The following is a 20,008-nucleotide window of genomic DNA, read 5'->3' on the forward strand; positions in this document are numbered from 1 at the left end:
CAACTTCATGTGCAATTCGTTGTTTTAATAGTATACAGGTGTCTTTTACAATGTAACTGCTATGTAACCACTTCTGTAAATTAGATGTATTTGGATTCAAATAATGTAGTCCTCATATTTAAAATTGACCAACTTATTGCCAGACTCTTCTGACTGTACTATTTCAATCATCTTATAGCTTGTCACCATATCCTATCCTACCACTGCAATTATTTGTATGACCTATTTTTCTTGAAGCATTCCATATTTCAGACCAGGTCTTTGTTTAAATGCTGCACTGCTGTTGAGGTTTCCACCAGTGAAAATGTAGTTTGTGGCTACTATGGAATTTTAATAGACACCAGAAAGGAAATGGCTCAAATTAGCACCATGTTGCAGGTGGGGTAACTCTGCCACTTATGCAAAAGTGCTTCAGTACTCTAGCATGAGTTCACCAGAGGTTTACACTCCACACACACACACACAACATGAAAAATGTCTGTGACTTCAATTACCATATGTGGGACAGCTGCTATAGAAACTGTTTGAATAGGTTCCTCAGGAGAAGGGAGCAGATGGTTTGAATAAAGTTAAGCATGTGTCCTTTACAGTGAGGCATGGAAACTCTACAGCAGGTATTTTCAGAGGGCACAGCTCACATCCGAAACATCACTGCTTGATTATTCTGGTAAAACAAACAAACTAAGAAACTGAGTTACCTCACATGCATTAAAAACTAGTAGCTTTGAATTCTATGTGATTTTCAGCATTTCCCTAATGTTTTGGATGCTTGTTCCCAAATGTGTTTTTAATGTCATGAACCCATTAGTATTAAATCCACTGTATTTAATAAAAGTTACAGGAGCAAACTTCCCCGGTTTAACATATGATCTGTTTTTGTGTAATATGATGGTCTGACAGAGAAATTGGAGCAATATTCATAAAGCATTAGTAAACCTGTAAGTGTATTGCAGACCTACTGAATTACAGACTTGGACATGCTTTAAGTTTATGCTGATTCTTATTATACAAAGGTTTTAATGTCATAATTATTATACTTGGTGTTCTCTCTACCTCGCTTCGCCCACGCTACTCCACTACTCCGCTCGCTCCACTGGCTCCCGATCACCGCTCGCATCCAGTTCAAAACTCTTGTACTAGCCTACAGATGCCTTGATCAGACTGCACCCAGCTACCTCCAGACCCTCATCTCTCCCTACACCCCCACTCGACCTCTCCGCTCCGCCTGCACTAGAAGACTGGCTCTACCTCCGCTACGCTCCCCTGCCTCCCGAGCCCGCTCCTTCTCCACCCTTGCTCCGCAGTGGTGGAACGACCTTCCTACAGATGTCAGGACTGCCCAGTCCCTGACCACATTCCGGCGCCTCCTTAAGACTCACCTCTTCAAACAGCACCTGTAGAACTCCTCTGTTGTATCCTGGGACACTATCACCCTTCATTTAAATATGCTTTATTTTGCTCTTATCTGCCCCCTATTTTACTGCATTTAATCCTGTACCTCAGAATATTGTAATCTGCCAAGTGTTTAATCTGTAGTATTTTGTACTTAATCATATCCTGATGTAACTATCACTATTTAATCATATCCTGATGTAACTTTCACTATTATCTGCTGTATTATTGAATTGTGGTTTGGCACACTTGAGAATTATTGTATTTCTTGTTCTTATTGTATGATTTATATTGTAACACTTTATTGTACAATAATGTATTTGTATTTGCTTGCGATTGTAAGTCGCCCTGGATAAGGGCGTCTGCTAAGAAATAAATAATAATAATAATACTTGGTGTTTGATATTTCCTCTTATAGATCAAATACACTGAAAAGCCTAAAAAATGTCACGAAAGTATAAAAAATAAGTATCTCCAAGTCTCTTTTTTCTGACCTTACAAATGTTCATGATAAGTGCACTACGTAAGGAACTCAATTCATGCACACATTAGTGTCAGTACTAATTACTAGGAAACCACAAATGTAATGAATGAGCTACTAATGTTATACTCTTGGAATGTCACAGATGGGTTGACTTGTACTGTAGTCATACTGTTCTGAAATAATTGGGGGTTCTTTTTCAATTATAACCACAGTTTAAATTATGTAAGCTGTGTGTGTGTGTGTGTATATATATATATATATATATATATATATATATATATATATATATATATATATATGTTGGATTGTTGTTGTGTTGGAACGTGCAGTTGCGTGCTTTAAACCAAATTTTATAGCGGAGAGTTTCAGATGATTGGCCAATATCTTTTGGTATGCTATGGAATCCATTTTACCATCTATTGAAACTAAATTTCCTGTGCCATTAGAGGAAAAACAGCCCTATAGAAGGATATTACCACCTCCATGCTTGAAGTAGGTATGGTGTTCTTTTCTTTGTACGCCTCACCAGACTCTCCAAATGTAACGATTATCAGTGTGACCAAATAGCTTGATTTTTGTTTCATCACTCCAAAAACCTTTGACCAGAACTCATATCCATCATTCAAATGCTGTTTTGCAAACTTTAAATGATTTGTCCTTTTGACATTTTCCTAAAAGTGGCTTTTTCCTTGTCCTGCGACCATTGAAACCACCATGCAATACTCAACCTATGATTGAAATGGAAACCCCAGTCCCACTTGCAGCCAATCCACTTTGAATATCTTGGCAGTCAATCTCAGATTATAATTAACCTTCCTCACAATTCTTCTACTTCTTCTTGGTGGAAGAACCATCTTTCTTCCAGACCAAGGGAGTGTTGTGACAGTACCATGATTCTTCTACTTCTTGATAATAGAAATAATAGTTTAAATTGGGATACTCAAATGCTTGGTAATCTTCTTGTATCCTTCTCCAGCTTTATGACAAGAAATAATTGTCTGCCAAAGGTCTATAGATAGCTCTTTACTTTTTCCCATATTGACTTATTGGTAATGACAGTAATTATCCTATGCCCAACCCTTTTATACTCTCTAGATGGTTCACCTACAATCCAGCATTTTCGAGATTTTGAAATTTCTAACACCTTATATTATGACAATACTATCATAGCATCAAAGGGTATGAATACTTTTCAATTAGCATTTTTGGAGTTTTGCAAAAAAAAAAAAAAAAACGCTGAAATAAATAATTGTAGACATCTATTTCTTGTAACTTTTTTTTTCCTCATCTACAAAAGCAAAACTTTTGCTACAAAAGATTTTTCTTAAAATTGTTTGTTTTCCAGAAATTTCTAGAATTATAAATTTCCATTGGGGTATGTAAACTTTTGACTACAACTATATATATATATATATATATATATATATATATATATATATATATATATATATATATATATATATTATTGCAGAGCAACTCATTTCTCACAATACATTTTTCAGGATAACAGACTGACAAAACTTCAACTTTATGCAGTTTAATTGATTTAACCCCCCTCCCCCGCCAAATACAAATGATGTGTTCTAATAAAATTAGAACACATTAGTTTTAATATGTAAAATATATTAATCACACATCATAAATAGGAGGCTGTATGGTCCAGTGGTTAAAGAAAGGGGCTTATAACCAGGAGGTCCCCGGTTCAAATCCCACCTCAGCCACTGACTCATTGTGTGACCCTGAGTAAGTCACTTAACCTTCTTGTGCTCCGTCTTTCAGGTGAGACATAGTTGTAAATAACTTTGCAGCTGATGCATAGTTCACACACCCTAGTCGATAAAGGTGTCTGCTAAATAAACAAATAATAATAAGTTTTCTTTTTTTGGAAGTATGTATGTTACAATGCTTTTTAACTCTGCCAGCATGCTAGACGCCATTAGAGTAAGTTTGAACTCCCATACATGAAATGATAGTACCAGAAAACAGCAGTACCAATTAATCTATTGTGATGAATATTTACTCCAAATGAAATACACACAAAGAACAAAAAAAAAGATCTTTAACAGAATACAACAGGGGAGCAGTGCTAATATCTCTAGTGCTAATTAGAAAATTGATTTGAACTGGCTCCTGTACCATTGTATTGCCCCCCTTTATTGTTATTTGGTTTAACATTTAATTTACTTTAAAACCTCTCTGATGGTAGAACCCTTTCCTTCATGTTTGCCTAGTATGAGACTCACTGCATCCACACTGTGATGGATAGAGAGTACATATTTCATGTGATGGTGAAAATAAATAGACAGTGGTCAGGGTAGCTCAGGTATAAACATTTGCTTGATTAATAGGAAAGCTTCCACTTTGAGCTGTTATATCGTCTTCGTTACTGAGAACTGATTTAAAAAACTCTGTTCCCTGTTAACTGTGATGCTCTAAAGTTCTAAACAACAATAGCCACTTGTGGAGCCGGTTTTGGGCCACATTCTTTTAACTTTCACCACAAGTAAATACTATTTGTTATTCTCATGTTTCTAAACCCTAAGTAATACTTGTCAATTTGTGAAGATGATGCTGATTAATTCTAACATGCAATTTCGCTGAATGGTTAAATGTGAGTTGGCTTAAAACCTGGACAATCCTCATAGCTACAAATGTTACTGCTATCCAGGAGCCATGGTTACCAAGGTCAATAATGAAATGCTGAAGGAATTAATATAAAGGAATAAGGAGGCCTTATCAGAACATGTTAAAGAAATGTTTCACTTTAATTGTGCTGCACCACTGTGCTTTAATCATTCTGAATCCTTTATCTTCCAGAGGTATGTCTTTTATGTCTTGTAAATTTGGCATTCAGGGATTATAATGGCTCAAGTAAGTAGACCAGCTTTGACAAAGTAAGCAAGTACGGTACACACATGTCCGTGTAGCATGCACGGCTTTGGGCCATTGATGAGTGTCAGACATGTACTATTTATGAGGTTTTGAATTAAAATTGTTCTCGTCACAAAAGAGCATGGACAGGTAGAAATATAGTGTGGGAATTGATTAATTTGAAAATTAATTTGATTAATTTTTAAACACAGCATAAATCACAAAACTTACACAAATAAATATTCAAATGGACTCAGCTCAACATCTGAACCACACATTATTCAAACATGCTGACAAAAGACTAGAATATGATTTTTAATAATTTACAGTACACTAAGTATATGCAGTATTTATGTGATTCCAGGACCACAAGAAAACCCAGTTTAAAAAAACCTTCAACTTCCAGGTTATCATCATTTTCAAACCAGTTTACTTTAATTATTTCTTAAATGCAAACTGGTAATTGAAACTGCTTTACGCGTCCTTTTTACCGGAATAATAGGATGTTTGTTTTGGAAGCTCCTTACTAACGTCTGCCAAACAATGTTCTTTTGCAGCACATAGAACTCCAAGGTTCAATTTGTGTTATGATGAAGTCCACATTTTAATTAAAAGAGGATTTGTTCTTGGTTTTGACAATTAAATCAAGGTTACGGGTTTCATTCAGGATCACTGAAGACTGCCATTGAGACTGGAATGACCATTTACAAGAAAAGACGCTAAACTATTTCACTTATGGGGCTGACTGCATAACAGTAACAAAAGATAGCTTTGTATGACATTTTTTGGAAAGCAAAGTTGTTTGATAGTGGCGTCACTTGTCTAATTCCTTAAACCACAAAATGCTGAATATATATAATCCAGTTTTACAGATCTCCTCTCTGAAGTCTTTACAGTATATTGTCTCAAGGTAGCATTTTTATTTTTTTGCGTTTCCCCTAAATTAAAAGCATTTACAAGCTTTCACATTCATGACTTATGTTATCTTGCATAGACATGCAATTCAGATATTGGTGTTTATAATACTGAGACCATTTTTCACTGAATGACAGGCTAGTGGACGCTGCACAGCTTGACGACAGAGGAATAAAGCAACAATTGATTATGGTATTAAAACTGGAGAACATTATATACACATAGACGCAATGGTGCCTCTGCATTTTTCTTTTACATAAAAAAGAAATATGTCCTTGCTGGTGGTAAAGCGTACATATTTTAATCATTTCAAAAGCAGAACGATCTACAATGCTGACTCAATGTTGGGATAATCCTCCTAATTGTTCATCTTTAAGCAACTGTCAACTGATCAATCATAAAGACTATCAAGCACAGGAAGAAAGGCTTGTCAATGGATTTTAAAAAATGTAAAGTAAGCATTACAGATATTGCTCAAATATTCAACATGTTATACAGGCTATGTTAAGATGCTGGTGAAATCAATGTAAACACACCAGCATGCCAGGAAGGTTCTTGCATTTATAAGGAAAGAGGGTAGAATGCTGCTCTGACCTTGAAAATAGAGGAAGGGTGAAAATGATCCCCCACACACTATCAGAAACAGGTTGTCAGAATTCAAAGATGCTTAGAAGAAGGGAGGAAAGCATTACAGCATTACTTTTGTTAAGGAATTTGTAAGATTAAATGGTCAATTTAGACCCTTAGGTCATACTTATATATTCTTGTTTGTGATGTTTTAAGTTTAGATAGGGTTTAATATACATAACTAAAACAAGTCTAAATCAATGTATATAAGAATTCTTAATTACCTATATGACTTACTGTAAGCTAATAGAAAGCACACTAAACCTGAACACTTCATGATGAATTACAAAAGGATATGTTACTCATATTTCTCAATCTCTGGATTCATCCTTAGTGAGCTTGGAAGGAAAGCTGCTTATTTGTACACTTTTGATTTCACTGTGTAAGTTTGATGCTCTGGGGATGCATTTGGACATTTAAAGGCCTTTGTCATTTCTATTCATGGGATGACCCCAGCACTTAGGAGACTTTTGGGGAAATGTTTTATGATTTATCATGAAATGCCAGGTTTCTTCACATTTAAAGGTCTTATTGTGATGTCAATACCATGTGTGAACTGTTAAGGCATAAATTAAAGAACACAGTGAAATATTCACATTCCATTTGAAAATGGTCTCCTAAGGATTCTGTTGTGCAACATGTGAATGTTTGTTATACAGTTTTAAAACAACATGTTTAAATCACTTTTTGAATTATTATCATCAGTTTTAAAAGCATACATTTTCAAATGTTGAATAAAATATCTAAAATTGTGTGTGTGTGTGTATATATATATATATATATATATATATATATATATATATATATATATATATATTAGAAGATTCATTGTGATGTGAGCTACTTAACCAAAAGGCCATAAGCAACATTTTCACCAAATACCCAAAATAACTTATACTAAGTAAACTCTACCAAATTAGTTGCTTCTGGAAAGGAAAAAATAATCCAAACATTTGAGCCACAGTCAGATACACAGATAGTAACGCTTTACTCTTTAGTAGTGATGTGCCCCTCAGATCCTTACACTACAGTTTGTGTGAAGTAAAGCACATCATACAGTATGATGTACCGTTGCCCATTGAAACGAATAGAAGGACAATTAAATACAAATGAGAACAATGATATAAACAGGCTCAGCATTCTATTTGTAAAGATTCAACATTGAAATAAGCCAACCACTAAGAAGCTCAACTGAATTCATATTAAATTTGATAGCAAGTTTATTCCTGACTGAAAGAAATATTATATTTATTCAACCCTCAAACAATATCCTCAGCAGTTTGTAGAAAAGTGGCCTTAAAATTCTGTGTGATTATTTTGGCTGGCCTCAAGTTTCTGTAAGAGACATATGACAAGACAATGAAAGAGTTCCTGAGCCAGCGTTATCTTCACAGGTAAGGGTAAGAGAGAAAATAATATGTTGATCTAGTTGAGCTTAACAGATTGCAAGACTTCAAATTATATATGTTGTGCATCGGAGATCAATAAAAACGCACAGTTATAAACATTCTACACACCGTCTATAAAACATTTACCTATAAAGTGTGCATTCTTCACTAGGAAATGTTCAAGTAACATTCAGCAAGGACAATATTTTTATGTTCTCTTTTTCAGATAAGACACTTATACCAACGACATCCATGTGCAAATAAATAATAATGTGCATGTCATTTTCTGCTGTTAATTAAATGCCTCAGAACTTTCATACTCCATTGATCAAATGACCAAATCTAGGTTAATAAACAAAACTTGTACAATTTATACTGCTGTGTTTCCAACTGCCACTGGGATTGACCTGAACATTTGCAATCCATCATTCATCCCATTGGCAACAGAGCGATATCAACACAATTTGAACTGGGACTCTGGCAGCATGTTTGGAATACAGACTAAGACAATTTGCACTGGGTGAGTTGTGTACATTTCCATGACATATTATTTTTCATAGAGAAACCAAAGTTAATATTCTAAACACAAGTGTGCAATAAACACTCTAGAAGTGTTCTTTATTTTACCAGTCTCAGTTTCCAGAGCATAATTGAGAGGGTTTGCCTAGGAGTGATGTGAGGCCTGATATGACCAATAAAACTTTCCTTGTTTGTATGAAATGTTATTTGTGATAATATGACAGAATGGCAGAATTAAACCTACCATTTCCAATGTACCAACAAACAAATTTCTATCCTTTAGCCTGAAATCAACAGGAAACCTGCAGCAGCACAAATGACTGCTCACTTTGCTCTCCTGCCAAGAATGTAACTGAGTCAGCAGTGACAATTTTGTCCCCCAAAAATATAGATTTAAAAATAGAAAGTCCTTCCTGTAAATCATTTTAAGTGTTTGCTCACTGCCTATAATTCAATTAGAATTCCAACGCCTTGCAATTGTTATAAAAAAAAAAAACCTAAAAACATCAATACATCAACAAAAATTATGATTCCATTAAAACCATGGACGTTATCAAAGTTTAATAGACTCTGTTATATGTTTTATAGAAAAAAATGAAGGCTTTAGAAACCAATTTTCATCAAGTTCATCTAAGCTAAAGGTAACAGATATAGCAATATAAGTAGTTTCAGTGTATTATACTGAAAAAGAAATACAATTAGGTTTAGCTATACATATTAGTATATTAGGTTATTTATTGGTTTGTTGTTTTGAGTTGTCTTTCCTAGACCTCGAGATAGGTCTGAAGTTTTGAATATGAGTTGATACCATGCACACATCCTTCTGCTGATACCTGGCTTTATCACCCTTATGCAGAGGTTGACAGGTCTGTAGTTTTCTGGGTTTAGTCAGCTAAAATGGTTGTTATATTTTTTATATCTTCCTTATTATCTGGGTTATGTAACACTCAATAAGTTCCCTCATGTCCTTTGTGTTCATCACCTGCAACATTAAGGCACATTTTAACAGGATGTAAGGTGGATCTTAGCCAAGGACGGTTTACTTGGCGCCATGACCAGGTGCTGCGATTTGCTGCATACATGCTGGCCTTAGCAGTGGAAGACAAGAGTAACATGACCGATAAGTCGCCACCAGTTCCATCAAAGCATTACACACAAAAGACAATATTCCTCCCTCCAGGAGAGCAACCACCAAGAAAAGGTGTTAAAACCAAGCCTCGACAAGGACAACTGGAAGCTGCTAGAGACTGGAAAATGGCAGATGTTGGTCATCATTTTTTCCACCTGAGATTGCCACCACTAACCTTCGACTAGACATTGTCTTGTGGTCTGGATCAGCACACCTTGTTCATCTGGTAGAGTTAACAGTGCCATTGGAGGATGCTGTGGATGAGGAGTATGAGAGAATGAAACTTCAGTATGCTCAACTAACTGCTGAAGTGGAAGCAGAAAAGAACAGCAACTGGCTGTGGTTGAGACGGAAAGATTCTGGCTGGGGATCTCACGCACAATAGAAAGAAATCAACGCTGATGTACAGGTAAGTAAGCTGGGCTGAGTTGAGTAGGGGACAGAGGGGGAGTGATGCTGGGATGCCAGAATCACCGTCGAGCCCTCTTGAGGTGTCATGGGCTAGTCGATGAAACACAGAATAGGGTGGAAGGTGCCCACTTGAAGACCCCAGAGATGTACCCTACTTAGCTCAATCCAGACGGTTGTCATGCTGATGTACTGGGGAGACAGCACTGTGGTTGATCCCCGGAGCCAGCATCGCAGCCAATGTGTGTGCTGATGTGCTGGGGAGGCAAAATAAGCTGATCCCTGGAGCCAGCATTAAACTTCAGCCATCAACACCAGGCAGAAGGATATCTACATCATCAGATGGAAAGAAACGCAAATGGATGGAGATGCAGATGGATCACATTAGTTTACTGTAAAGCTATGTCTTAGTTGGTGCTTATCTTGGCGAGAGCCGAGTTCAAATTAGCATGAAGTTTTAACATCTACTCTCATGTAATGGAAATCATGACATAAATAAAGACGGGAACATTCGGTGAATTGCTACATCACTGTGGGATCACAATTATATTTTAATGTAAACCCATAAATTCCCAAAAGGTTTGGTCATTTTTAGAAGTTATTTGTAAACAACATACTTATTTTTTGTAAAGTAACTTTTCTATAGTTTATTTTGAATATGATTTCTATGATTCAATTTGCATGATCATTATGAAAATGTTATTTGTTTTAATCTTCTCTCAAGCATAATTCTTATCATGCAAACTATAATGCAAAGCTATTGCAGATGACATTTTGCAATTTTTCAGAAGCCAACAAGCTACCAGACATATTAGTAGGAAACTAACATTTCAATCCATTTGCCTTAAAAGTCTTCTCCATGTGGGCACCATCTTCTTAATGCACTGCAGACATTACTTTCCTTCCGATACAAGATTATTTGGAGGATGCCACCCATCTTGTTGCCCATCCTTTGACAAGTGGTGAGCAATGCTGGTATCCCAGCATCACTCTCTTCTCCCGTTTCAACTCAAACTGGCTCCTTAGACGCTCAGTTCCACTCTTTGATCTACAGTATATACATTGCACTACCGATAGTAATTCTAGTACCACAAGTTGGATGGACCAGTTTGAGATAAATTGTAGAATTAAATAGGAGGTGCAGGTTCATCTGAATCCCCATTTATACTATATAATGCTCTACTTTGGCTAACCTTCAGCCCAAGGGTTGAGAATAAAACTTAATTAATGTACAATTACAATTACAGACTACATTTGTGTTATGCCATATTAATTAATAATGCACCATTGTTTTACTGAACATTAAAGTCATATTTTACACATCCCTGACTGCTGCCAACTTGCTTGCAAGCCTGTGTGGTTTTGTATTATGTGATATTGTGATCTTTCAACTCTTTTGACTTCACCTGCACATTGATACTTGTATATGTTCTGTGGTTTGATAAATTGAGGTGCACTTTCCCTCCAATTGGTCAAGCCAGCCAAATGCACAAAAATATATGTTTGAATGGGAGGTCTGATCTAATGGGAGAAGAAGGAAAAAAATGTTGTCAGGTCAAATTGAATGACTGATTGCCAATTTAAACCTGGCCACATCTATAAAAGCATAGGGCAGACTGAGTTAATCAGTTCAAGGGCGGAACTCACACCACACATTTTTGCCAGTGCCATAATGGTGTAACCACATTGCTACAGAGAAATAATCATCCACATTTTGGTCATGAATGTTTCAATATTTTTTCTTTTTTTTTAGAATGATTCCAGAATTTTCTCTAGCATTTTTCTGGACCATGTGTGTGTATGAAAATCCATAATTGCCGCTTTGGAATTACGAAAATAAATTCTGTGTAGGCCATGAAATGCAACCCTGGGTGGCATACAGTATCATCCCTCTAAAGAATTATTCCTGTTTATGGGAAGCAAGTGGGAAAAAAAAACTAGACTTACAATAGCAGCAAACCACAGGAAATGGTTAGCGAGGGAATAAAAAAATTGTGAGTTTGCCCTAAAGGGGCATTTCATGTCATTCAGTATTAAATCTGTAAGAGAGTAGAAGGATGACAGGCCCCATGTAGTTAATTAAACTGAAAGCGTCTCGTTTTACATCTTCTTCCACAGTATGTTTACCTTTGGTTTGTTTATTTTAAAACTAGTTTTAATTGACTACGGTTCAATAGCAATGTCAGAGAACGGGAAAGCTTAAGTGGGGTACAGACACACAGTAACAAACTTATCTACATTACCCACAATGACCATTGGCACTACTCTAACCTAAACAGAACAGCACACGCTGTAACCATAATCATTCCAAACATATACATATATGTCTTTGACACGTAGCTAAATTACCTTGTAAAAAAATTATCTGCATTATAATATTAAGTTTTTCAAATGTGTTTTTGTTCAGTCAGCACAGGAAAGGCTGATGTGACAGTGGCAGGTACAGGACTGGTTGCCTTCATGGTTGACTGATTTTGGTGGATAATAAAATAAATTGGCACCAGTTGTATCTTTGTTTAGCATTTGCTGTGAGCTTTCATTATGGCAAGTCATAATGAAAAATCTGGTACTTGCGCGGATTGATTTTAAATTTGATTCACAGTTGATGCTGTGACATAGCAGTGGGCATCTACTGTTTGATAGAAGCCCACTAGGGCTGGAAGCTGATTGGCTGTTGGTACTGAATTGCTTTCCAATATGATTTTTTTTTTACAAAATGGAACATTCTAATGATAAAAGTAGATGGTCTCTCAAATTGTTAAAGTCTGCATGCTTCAGAAACAGAGAGTAATGGGAATCTATAAAGAATATAAAAGAAACTTCTGGGGATATATTCACAGTCTATAGAGTTACCCTTTAGGTCCTGCCTTGGCATGCACCATTAAACCTCTTTAGAGCCCTATACAAGGGTTATGAGAAGACACATGAGAAGGACCCTGTATTAGGCATTGTGAGAGAATGGGGACTGTTCCACAGCTGGTACAGCAGTGGGGCCAAGTAGAAAAGCTATGTTACTTTCAGTAAATAAGTACTTGGCAGTTGTGATACATTGTTTGTAATTGTGGGAAGTCAGTATGAAAAGACGCAGTGCAACACTTTGGAAGCAGTAGAATGGTTTTCAATGGAAAATATCTTACGGTACAAAATAGTCCATTGTGGAATGGATATTTTAGGAACTGTTTATAAGCAAAGGAACATGCTGACAAATTACCATTTTATTGAGGCAACTTGTCAGAATCATGTTTCTAATATCAAACACAGAGTGTGCATTGCAACAACAAAAAAAATCAGCTATGATAACATCAGTTTCTGATACCTGTTAAAGAAAAAGGAGTTGTAGTAAGGTACAGTACAAACGATGGGCCACAATCACCTTTATTTTTAAATGCAACCCAGATGTTTTCAGTCTCCATTAAACTGTTCTTCTGCCAGGTCACGCTGCCTGTTCCCATGGATGATAATCACCATGCATAATTTCAACCTGTCTTGTATTTAGTTTTCTCTTTTAATTGATAGATAATCTTTTCAAAAGTGGACATTGGGACTGCAGACATGCATTTGCAGGAGAGCCTCCATGGGGAATATGTGGGTGCATTGAGGTAATGGACGGTGAGAAGGGAATGCCTGCCTGTGAGGTAGGAGCTGGATGAAGAGTGAGTTTTTGAGTTGTGGGAGAGAACCTGTTGTTTTTTTTTTTAATTGCCGAGTTAGACACGCAGATACTTAGCGTTGTGTGTGTTACCTGTTTATTAAACCCTTTTATTGATCCTGTATTTATTATTGTTTATTGCACTGCTCGCTCTTGTAAAATAAACCGTGCATTTGAGAACAGAATACTTGCCAGGATTGCTTCCTTTACCTCTACGTTGCAATATCAATTTAAAATTGTGTTGCAACATAATGAATACCAGTTTTAATTGTCAATTCAACATCAACCATTACAAACATACCCATATATGCCAACAGTCCCTATATGGTCAGGAAAAGTCCTGATTTCCTAGCAAATGTCCAACATCCCGATGCATAGGAAGACAGTCCCGATATTTACACATAGAAAAAAATTCATTTATTCTGCACTGTAGAGTTAGTGAAAACCACACGCTGTGCTCTTCGTGCGGCTGACACATCTGCTGATCACTAACTTACCGGTAAAGGTAAGAACGCTTCATTGTGTGTATGTTTACTGTCATGCTGGTCGTGTGGTGTTGAGTTGAGGGGATACGTCTATTATTATATGATAGAATGTTTTTTGCGTATGACTCCTCCCCTGTGTATCATGTGCATGTCGTGACCCCCACTTTGGTAAACGTTGGTATACAATATACTGCATTGGCTTTAGTTACATACCCTATTCCGCTTCAATCAGAATCATTTAATCTATTATACGAAATTTCAGACATCTGCACAGAATTCTCAAAGGCATCTGGAAGGTTCAAATGTCATCATTTGAAGTATATTCTGTTTGTACAGTACAGAATGGGGTTTGAGAGAAATCTCAGGAGACATATATTAATTACATATCTTACAAAACTTCTGCTTTTTTTTAAAAAAAAAGCTCATGCTTTGTCTTGACGATTCATTTGAAACAGTAAATAGTGTATCCGTAAATGTAAAGGATGTTATATACAATATTAGGCAGTTATGAATACCTGTATATATTGTAGCGTGCACGGGGGTAGGCAGTAGCAGGGCTGGTAGGTCATGTAATCACACACAGGGACATGGGCCCAATATACCCTGTTTGGATTTTATTAAAGCAAACACCTTTCATCATAGCTTCTTCAAACACAGAACAGGCTTTTGGCTAGGTGGAATGGCCTTTCATCATAGTAGGTAATAGATGGTTTTCCTCTGGACCCTTTATTTGATATCAGTAAAGGAATGAACTTATAGTATGATTTTTCACTCCATACATTAGAATCTGTCCTTGGAGATCAATATTTGTGTTTAAAACATCAGTCTTCCTATGAGAAAACAAGAACAGCTTTTTTTCCTGAGAATAGACCATAATATATGGAGCAAATCACCAGCAAAAAAAGAACAGTATGGAATGTATACTAAGATAATTTTACACAATACATTTAATATGTTTCAGATTTGTTTCAATTTGTTTTTCAATTTGTTTCACTTGAACAGTTTATCAAATATACGACTCAAATTTGCAGATTTGAAGAGGATGGAAGGAATAATGCATTACATCTCATTGTTGGTCACACTGTGCAAGGATAAGCTTCTAGAATGTCCAGCATTACTTCTGTCCTAAAATGGATACCCCTGTTTTCACAGGAAAAACCAGCAAGAAGAATGTGATTCTGTGAGTAATTAATTATTCAGTCTGACAGAGTTTCCTTTGGGGATTGTACTATATATACTTCAGATATCAGTCCTCCAACTTTAGAAAAATACATTTTAAAATGTTTAAATACAAGCATACAGCAGTGTGTATTCTTATAAATTCTAGAAAAATGACTCAAGATTTTACTAACATCAGACATATCCCTAAAGATTAAACAGTTCTGTACATGTAGGTCTGTAGGAGATTAAAAAGTTTTATGTTGCACAGAGAGGTCATTTTCTAGAAGCCCACTAATGGGACTTTTAAATCTTGAAACTCCCTTTAAACCTCAACCTTAAAACATATTGTCCTCATACAGTGCTGCACACACAAACATATTCATATCACCTGCATAGTCATTACATTTTCAATTAAACTGATTTTCAAGGGTTTTTGTCATCTTTTCATATGTAAAAAAGTGGATTGTACCAGTCCCAAACTGGAAAATAACTCCCATGAATTTTCTGAGTAAATAAATTCTGTTAAATTAATAAAATACAGATGCAAGATGTTATTAGAAGTAATTCATAAATAAATGATAACAAATATTTACCCTGAGGGTTATTAATAGTGTTCTTCCAAAATGCCATTGACCATGAAAAGTGCATTATATAGAACGTGGAAACATGGAAAATCCATCGAGATTTACAAGACAAAAAGTATTGTCTGAACATATTCAATTTTACCATTACCATTTTTCAGTAAACTCATCATTTTAGCAGATTTCCCATACATTTTCTGGGATTTTCTCTGTCTCACTCACTACTGTATAGTGAACTGCTGGAAATGATGATTGTGAGAATATCCAGACAAGCTGTAACAATATAGACAGCAGCAAGATACTGCACAGAATTCAAAATCTAAAGAAGGAAAGTGTATGAAATGTGAAGCAAATACCATGATCTTATTAAAGTTTTGAATTTTCTTTACTATGTCATTCACATCCACAGAGACTTGCAATCATCAACAGATATAATTTTATAGCTTGACAAAAATCAGTTTTACACAGGTTTGATTTATAATGATCATTCATTCCCACTGTTTTAGCTGTCTAGAAGAAAGCAAAGATATACTTTTAAAATAGACACAAAATGAACAGATCAAGAAAGTATTGTTATGGGAATTGGATCTGGTTTCATGTTTTTTTATTTTCTTTTTGTCACAGTGCCCAGATAAGACTTTTGACAGAGATACTGTTTCTTCAAACTGAATAGAGTAGTCCTGGCAAGTATTTCATAAGCTTGGTAGAACTGCCTTCATTTGAAGAATGATTTGTGCAAGTCTTAATTGACTATCTTAAATAGCCAGATGGTCTTCTTTCAAACAGCATGTCCCATGGGCTACAGTGTACTGACATTTATAACGAATGTTGGGTAACACGGCAGCCATTTTTTAAATAGAAGTAACAGGCTTCTCACATTGCCTTATGTATGAGGTAACTTTTATTTCTACTAAGCCCATAAATAAGGATGTGTGGGATATCTGATTATGTTGTTTTTACCGTTCAAACAATTACAAGGAGATTACAAAAGACATTTATTTATTATGGAACTGAAAAGCTTTATCTATTATAATAGAGTATGGCTTTGAAATGAATAATAAAGGAGCACAAAGGAAGCATCCCTATTGGATGTAAATATATATGTTTACACTCACACAGCTAGTGCCATATTGATAAGACTGCTCAACCTAAAATCGCAATTAAAACTGTAGTAATCTTGTTGCTTTAAACTGATGCCTCATCTTGTTCCGATTCTGGTTTACAGTTTAGCCGGTTTGCCGTCATCTCAATTTGTCCTCAGTGCTTTAAAAAACATCTATATTTACATTCAACAGGGATGCTTCCTCAATTAAAAACTTGAATTGGGCTTGAGGTAAAAGCTATACCTCCTTGAATGTCACATTTAGCAGCAGTAGTAACATTCAAGGCCTACACCCTTCCATGGATAGAGTATGTTGACCCTGTCTGGCATGGCAGACTGCTGAAAGTACCCATCGTTTGTGTGTACAGTCCACTGTCAGGATCATGTGTCTGTACAAAGCGGGCTTCCTACACTGATTAAAAGGTGTTTGGATATGGATGCAGGAGCAACAATGCAATTTGTGGTTGAAAAACAAAGCTTAGAAAGTTTCTTTAAAGTGCTGAAGGAAAACTCTTTAAACTAGCTGCTGCATTTCATAAGATTTTTAACATATGACTAAAAGAAAAATAAGCATTTCACACAAAACTGTACTGCCATCATCATAAAGCCCTAGAATTACAAACTTACAGACATCACATCTGCACAGCTTAGGTGTTTATTATAAGAAAAACGCCTATGTTGTGCAAAAAAACACGATAGCAAAAAGGATATACTCTTTATTATTTTAGAAAGCTGACAACAACAACCACAAAAGCAATAATAATGTGCAAAGTAATGCCATTGGGCAAAGGTCAAGCAGGAGGGAATATTATTATTACTTGTTTATTTAGCAGACACCTTTATCCAAGGCAACTTACAGAGACTAGGGTTTGTGAACTATGCATCAGCTGCAGAGTCACTTACAATTACATCTCACCCAAAAGATAGAGCACAAGGAGGTTAAGTGACTTGCTCAGGGTCACACAATGAGTCAGTGGCTGAGGTGGGATTTGAGCCAGGGACCTCCTGGTTACAAGCCCTTTTCTTTAACCACTGGACCACACAGCCTCACACCATACAGACTAAGGAGAGGATTTCAGGAAGTTAAGGGAGAAAGGGGATTTTAAAGAGGAGTTCCATATAGTCGGGGAAAACCTGGGAAAATGAAACAGTGCAAAATAAAAATAAGACAATCAGACTAAAAAGAAAACTATATGATGAAAAAGGAACTAATAGAAAGTAAAAAAACACAGATATGTAACCAAATAACGTGCAGCATGAAACTCCCTCTTGAGTTACCTAAGGCCCCAAACATAAGACCAGGAAAGTTAATTTTCAATGAACCTGAAACATAAAGAGATGTGGTTGTTTGGTCATTTTCTATAGTCATAACATACATTTATGACTTATCAATATTGAGACAGACATGAAACGGCATCCCTGGAAAATGCATTCGTTATTTGGACTGGAATGTAAACTGTTATGTGATGAGTTGCTCTTGGTTGCTGCTGAACCTTTGCTTGAGAAGAGCATGTTAGAGAGAGTTGATGGATGTTTCTCATCAACATCCCACCCTCTCTGATCTCTTGTAACTGTGAATTTCTCTTCTTTCAAAATATCTATCAAAAGAGAAACGGCTATATTACTATATACTATATTGCTTTTAACGTAATTTCGGTTGGTTTGGTTGATGCAATTTTATGTTATCATGAAGGACTCTGTTTGGATTAAAATCTTATAGCTGAGACAGGTGTGTGAATGAATTCCCACCTATGCTTTTCAAATCAATATTTGACCAAATGGATAAGGGATAAGTTGTGTCTTCTTGGAAGTACCCATACACTCTAACTTGCCTTAATCATTCTGTTTTATTTTAGGCCCTAACTTAAAACCTGTTTGAGAGTTTGACAGATGAATGTAACACAGGAATCCCTCAAACACTGACTTCATGCACAGGGTATGCCAAAGTTGTATAGCTTCCAGTGATACAGGAGGCACTGGTCATTTGGACAGGACAGTGGCAAATGTCTTTTTGTTGCAGGAAAGAAAACCTGACAAACCCAATTTTTTTTCACAAGCTACGTAATTTGTGATCTGTTCCATATGGAGTTTCTGGACTGGCCCATGTTTTAGCTGCGCTATTAAAATAAATGATCTGCTCTTTGATGAGGACTCTGCAGGCCTGAAACATTCTGCCAGCTGAGGAGACTGGACTATTATATTTCAGGAAATCAGTCGACTCTCCTCTTATAAAACTAAAGGAAGGGACCAGGAGGAGAAATGTAACCGCCAGCATTTGGACATTATTCTACACCAAATGTATATGTGAGCAAAGCCTAAAGCCAAAAACCTCTCTAGCAGCCACCTGCACAAATAATTTGACATGAACTTTTTAAAACATCATTTATAAGTTATTAAAACTAAGAAATGGTTTCAAGAGCCAATAGGCGTTTTTTTTTTTTTTTTTACTGTTTTTGTGCAGTACCAAAAAACTCTATTTGCATATACATTATTAAATTAAAAAGTATAGACATGGGTGTTACATTTTAAGTGCAGTAACAGTTATGTTCATTCAAACACAAGTTCACTCCAATTTAAAACAATTCATCGCTATTACACACTATCAATTTATGTCAAAATACATTAAATCAAGTTGATTCTAACAAATCAATATTTGCCAACGTTTGAGCGTCACAGCGTATGCCAAATAAAGTGTCCTACTACAGCAACGTAAATGCTGTTCACCGTACCCGTTCAATCAGAACTATGTCTTCAGCTTTGTTGTTGTAGGGATTTCATATTCACTTTCCCAGCAGTCTTTTTTTAAGTGAACGATTTACAATTCTTTTCACATGAATGAAAATGATTTATGAATGGGGATCACACTGTGGACAATAATTTTAAAAAATGACATCTGAAAAGCTAGTTCACTGTTTTCAGAAGTTCTGCTGAACAGAATATGTATACTGTATATTGAATTATCACATTATATTATTAAAGATAAACACTAAAATATTAACTTAGGCCAATCAAAACAAAAATACTTCTTTATCACGTCTAACAAATGTAGCTTTGACACTGGCAGCTATCTCTGGGTTCAAGCCCAATTTTGTAGGCCCCATTTGCCTATATTGTTTTTCATTAAAAAAAAAAAATATATATATATCTTATTGCTGAAGATAAAACATCTTATTCTGTCACCACAGGTGTGACAGCTGACACACACTTACCTTTTTATAAATGTGAGTTAATTTGTACAGTTGGCTGTGTCTCTTATCATAAAATCTTATTTTCATACTAACACTGTGGGCTGAATGA

The sequence above is a fragment of the Acipenser ruthenus genome, chromosome 13, assembly GCF_902713425.1.
Source record: "Acipenser ruthenus chromosome 13, fAciRut3.2 maternal haplotype, whole genome shotgun sequence".
NCBI lineage: Eukaryota > Metazoa > Chordata > Actinopteri > Acipenseriformes > Acipenseridae > Acipenser > Acipenser ruthenus.